The sequence below is a fragment of the Salvia splendens genome, chromosome 4 (genome assembly GCF_004379255.2).
Source record: "Salvia splendens isolate huo1 chromosome 4, SspV2, whole genome shotgun sequence".
Lineage (NCBI taxonomy): Eukaryota > Viridiplantae > Streptophyta > Magnoliopsida > Lamiales > Lamiaceae > Salvia > Salvia splendens.
The window spans coordinates 35,377,001-35,383,099 of NC_056035.1; the positions used below are offsets into that span (position 1 = coordinate 35,377,001).

Genomic DNA, 6,099 nt, shown 5'->3' on the forward strand with positions numbered 1-6,099 from the left:
CCTTCTTGGTCGGTGTCAGCGAGGGCAAGTAACAAGACCGTATTTCGATCTTCTTCCTCCTACGAAAATTATACAATTAAGTAAAAATACTAACAAAAATAAAACACATAGACACATAAATGTTAAAAAAATGAAATTATGAATTTAATAAAATGAATTAAAAAAACAAAAACATATTAGAACTTACTTGCGCTCGAAGAGCGGAAGAGCGCCTCGCCTTCCCACCTCCTCCGCAACTTGTGCTCTAGTAGGGGCACGTCGACGACGAGTATCACTTTGATCTTAGGCAATTCCTTTGCCCCGATCACCACCACGACGAGATGAAGACATGATATTTATGGAAATTGAAAGTGGAGAATAGAGATTAGAGAGTAGTGTGATTGTGTGGATATGATAACGTAAACAACGTGAGTACATTATGAGCGCAAATAACGTAAACAACTTGAGCAATTAGAGAGAATGGTGGCTTGAGAATAGATAAATTGAGATTGAGAAGAGAAAGATTTGTTAACACAAGAACGTGGTGAGTAGAAATGAAGAGGAATTGGTATTTATAGGGGAAAAATGTGATTATATTAAATAAATAAAAAAAAATTCAAAATTTCAAAATTTTGAAAATCCACCGGAACCGGCGGTTTACCGCCGGAACCGGCAGTTTTTGGGTCGGAACCGCCGGTTTCGTCAACGATTTCTGACGAAAACCGGCGGGTTTCTGAAAAGGCTAGGGTGTAGGCCGGAAATAGGCCTGAAAAGTTATCGGAAAATCGTCGAACCGCCGGTTCGGAACCGGAGGTTACGGTTTGCATGAAATTGAAACTTGAACCGGCCCGGGGGAACCGGCGGTTTCGGTCACGGTTCGAACCGCCGCCGATGGTTCCGGTCCGGAACCGCCGGTGGCGGTTCCGCGCCGGTTCGGTTCGGTTCGGTTTGGGGACCTCTAAGTCACACATACTCACAGGGGTATAACAGTCAATCCGAAAAAAATGTCTCTACCTAAACCCTAGCTGCTTAATATAAATTTGTGCACTCCTCACCACTATCTGTAGTGTACTCCGCATTTCGCCTCTCCTCCCCCATCTATATCTCGATTGCTGCTTGAAGGTAAAAATTGCTTTCCTTTTTCTTATCTTCCACGTCTCGTATGTTGTTTTTTGTATCTGTTTATTTGTTCGGTTGTTTCTGCCTGTTTGATTTATCTAAATCGATTTGTGTGTGGAGGAATTCCATTAAATCTCGAGATGGATCGGTTTTGTTTCTGAATTAGTAGAACAATCCGAATAAATTTATACGATCCTTAATTATCTATCACAGCATGTCGTTTGTCTTATTGTTTCGCACTTTTGTCGGTTGGTCCCTGCTTTATTTCATGAGTAGTTTTTAGGCATGTTTCATTGAGTTTCTGAGGCTTATTAATAAATCTTAAGCCCGATTGTCAAGTTGTTTGAGTGTTATTTGAGTGTTATATGGTGCTGGTAAATCAAACTCTGGGATACGAAATATATGCTCTCTTTTTAATCTGGATTTTATGGATTAAAAGAAAATATTTATTATGGTCTTATGAATTAATACTTGCTTTCGTTTTCGATTAACTAGGTCTATGATTTAGTTTTTCATTTCTTTGGTTCAAGTAGCCTTTTGTTATCTAATAAGCTGTATATAATCTCATCTAACTCCGTTTGTTTATTATTTTGTTGCAGATCTAGTAATCTGTTTGAAATATGGGTAAGGAAAAGATTCATATCAGTATTGTGGTCATTGGACATGTCGACTCTGGGAAGTCGACCACCACTGGACATCTCATCTACAAGCTTGGTGGTATTGACAAGCGTGTCATTGAGAGGTTCGAGAAGGAAGCTGCTGAGATGAACAAGAGGTCGTTCAAGTATGCATGGGTTCTTGACAAGCTCAAGGCTGAGCGTGAACGTGGTATCACCATTGATATCGCCCTCTGGAAGTTCGAGACTACCAAGTACTACTGCACTGTCATTGATGCTCCTGGACATCGTGATTTCATCAAGAACATGATTACAGGAACCTCACAGGCAGATTGCGCAGTGCTCATCATTGATTCTACAACCGGTGGTTTTGAAGCTGGAATCTCCAAGGATGGACAGACCCGTGAGCACGCTCTTCTGGCTTTTACTCTTGGTGTGAAGCAAATGATCTGTTGCTGTAACAAGGTATATCATTGCAAAAACTATTTTGTTCCAATTATTCTTTCAGTTATGTGTTATTTGTAATTATACTGTATATTACTTGATATGTCACTGCTTGTCTTCTATATGAATTTGATGCTCCGTGATTTACCTTCATGTGTTATGGATGTTTGGTAAATCAAAACGAGGAGTGGCCCTTCATTGTAGACAGCTTGTTGTGAATATTTTGGACTGTAGTTCAATTTGGGAGAGCCCACCTGATTCAGGGCGTTAGCTATGGGTTCGAATCCCGTCAGTCCTTTTGTTTGTGTAGTATTGTATGCGCCTACGCCTTCTGTAATGCATGCATTATATATTGATTCGAGTATTGTTAATCTTAACCAATGTTATCAAATAGAGGATATGGCGGCGCCATGGCGCTATGGCATGGCGTTCTTGTTGGAAATGCTATAGCAACATGGCGCTGCCATAGCACCGCCATATCCGCCATTTGACAACATTGTGTGTGTACCCCATTTAGGAATGGGGCATTATGCAAGAAACATGGATGTTAGAGCTGTATTTTATGCTTTATTAATTGTTTTAAGAGTTTTAGATGATATATTTTTGTTATTTTTCAATTTTTGAATTATGTATAAATAATAAGTATTATTTTATTTATTTAATTAATGACCGCCATATCCGCCATACTAATATGCCATATCCCTGTGGCGGTTTTTAGGCGAACCGCCATACGAGATTGATAACACTGATCTTAACTGTATATCTAAAGTGAAAAGATTTAATAATTGGTACTAATTTTTTTTTGTGGTAATTGACCTAGAAATAAAAATGTCAACTGTTACCTGGAACTGTTATTCACATTTTTTTGGTATTTTTGTTAGATGGATGCTACCACTCCTAAATACTCCAAGGCAAGGTACGATGAAATCATTAAGGAAGTCTCTTCGTACCTGAAGAAGGTTGGTTACAACCCTGAGAAGATCCCATTTGTGCCTATCTCTGGATTTGAGGGTGACAACATGATTGAGAGGTCGACCAACCTTGACTGGTACAAGGGCCCAACTCTTCTAGAGGCTCTTGATGCTGTCCAGGAGCCCAAGAGGCCCTCAGACAAGCCTCTCCGTCTCCCACTTCAGGATGTCTACAAGATTGGTGGTATTGGAACTGTGCCAGTCGGAAGAGTTGAGACTGGTGTCATCAAGCCTGGTATGGTGGTCACCTTCGGACCAACTGGGCTGACCACTGAGGTAAGTCTGTTGAGATGCACCACGAGGCTCTCCAGGAAGCTCTCCCAGGTGACAATGTTGGCTTCAACGTCAAGAACGTTGCTGTCAAGGATCTCAAGCGTGGTTTTGTTGCATCAAACTCCAAGGATGACCCTGCAAGGAGGCTGCAACACTTCACTTCCCAGTCATCATCATGAACCACCCTGGTCAGATAGGAAACGGTTATGCTCCAGTCCTCGATTGCCACACTTCACACATTGCTGTGAAGTTTTCTGAGCTCCTGACCAAGATTGACAGACGTTCTGGCAAGGAGCTGAGAAGGAGCCTAAGTTTTTGAAGAATGGTGATGCCGGTATGGTTAAGATGATTCCGACCAAGCCCATGGTTGTGGAGACATTCTCGCAGTACCCGCCTCTTGGAAGGTTTGCTGTTAGGGACATGCGTCAGACTGTTGCTGTTGGTGTGATCAAGAGCGTGGAGAAGAAGGACCCATCAGGAGCCAAGGTGACCAAGGCTGCAGCCAAGAAGGGTGCCAAGTGAACTACGTTCACTCCCTATATCATCTCTCGTTTTATTTCTTTCAAGAACCTCTTATTTAATGTTGGTCTTAAAGCTATCTTTCTTATAATTTCAGTCTTTTGGTATTTGTTGTGCGATTTTGGCTCCCAGAATTGGATTCTGGATCGCCGATGGCGTATGTTAGTATGACTTTGCTTTTTGTGTTTTATAGTATTTTTATTTTTCGTTACTTATTGCGTTTCTGTTATCCTTATTTAAAACATGTTTTTATAGCTTTTCTTTTGTTAATTTTGGTAATCTTAAATTGAATTACAAACCTCTAATTCTAAGATGTACTACCAAACAAAGAGATACTGTAATTTTACAGGTCAATATGTTGTTCAGGATCACCCTATTCATAACTTAGTACTATCAAACATGCTCTAAATAGGTAGAGTATATAATTATGTTTTTACACATTATGATTCTTACACAATACCTCATATCAAAATTTTCGCTCATTTTGTTACTGCAACTTCCATTTCTACCAGCGGCGGATCCAGGTGGGGTCGGGCGTGTCGGCCGACCCTACCATGGGTCCATGAATACCACCAGTAAATACCACTACTCAGCGTGCTGACCCTAAAAAACCTTGCCTCCGACCCCACGGCAGCCTTCTCCACATAACCGAAGCAAATAAGACAATGAAACTAAAAAAGAGAAACAAAGAAGAAAAGATATACATATACATCATTATCGTAGATAAAATATTGATAAGATTTCGATAAGAAATTGGAAGAAAGAAAGAGAAGAACTGAGAATTTTGCAGAAGAGAAGTTTAGGGAAGAAGATGCGTTGTGTTTTGAGATTCGTTCGGTCTTCATTCAGTAATATGAGATTTGGGCTTTAAAAATGTGGGGATTTGGACTTCCACAAATTAAGTTATTTTTTGTATCGAATATTTTTTTATATAAAAATCATCACAGCTGAATAAATATATTCATTATTTATGTTCATAGTACTTTAAATTTATCAATTTTCAAATTTGGTGTCATTGATATTCAGTCTATTTAAGTCATCAAAAAATACAATATAAGTATTGAATACAAATTTTATTACATATCACCTCCGCATTTTAAAAATAGAAACTATTTCCATTTTGGCGGGTCTCTTAAAAAAGAAACTTTAGAATTTATCTATTTTTGGACATGAGGTAGTAATATTTTTTATTGCAATTTAAGTCACCCTTCTCTGTTTTATTAGGATTGGTCTGCATTTGCATATTAGAAATATATACTTTGGCTAAAAAGTTAATCAACACGATAGTGTTCGTAAATTACATGGCGTATCACAAATTTAAAATTAAAATACTTTAGAATACAAACTATCCGAACGCACATAAATTTGTGATATGGGTATTATTAGTAAGAATCAACTAAAGTGTATAATGAAAGATAATATTACTTAAATTTTAATGTATTTTTTTTCAAAATATTACTCCATTTAAATATTATATTTTTTAAAATAATAAATATTTAAATAAATATATAATATATTTTTCACTATGTCCGACCCCACGAGTATTATATCCTGGATCCGCCGTTGATTTCTACTGTTTTTTTGTACTCTTCGACTACTTTTTATTTCTTCTGTTCATTTTCATCCTTTTCAGTGTTTTGATTTCACTAGCAACAAATACATTAAGGTTTAGAAAAACACGAAAATCACTACGACACCAAAGAGGAATCGAGGTAGTTCCTCTTGGTGATCGCCACTTGCAGTTATTGATGTTTGACAAAGGCACATGAGATATCCATCCTCCTAATATAAATATTTTTTACCCAACACGTAAATATGGTAAAAATTTTTATAGTTTTGACAATTTAGAATTATTTTCAAATTAGCACTTGAAAGTTAGATAGGATCTGGTATGAATAACAAATATTGCGACAATCAATAATTTTCCTTCTTTAAAGAAGGATCTGAAATGAAGAACAAATATTGCGACAATCAACAACTAGGATCACATTCCACTATCTTTTTTCACACACATTACCTTTACATTTATTAAAATCCGTGTCGAACTCAAATGTGACTCCTAAAGTAGGACGGAGATAGTAGTGAACTAAATCGCTCCTATAATGAACTAAAATCGTTCTTATAATGAACTAAATTTGTTTTCTCTAGTTATGTATTTAAGAGAGGGGTGTGGAAAC

At 37.7% G+C, this 6,099-nt stretch overlaps 1 pseudogene; it reads left to right on the forward strand.

Moving 5' to 3' along the window:
• The first annotated feature begins 1,033 nt into the window (after positions 1–1,033).
• Positions 1,034–4,112, forward strand: LOC121799672 (annotated as a pseudogene).
• The last annotated feature ends 1,987 nt before the right edge of the window (positions 4,113–6,099 follow it).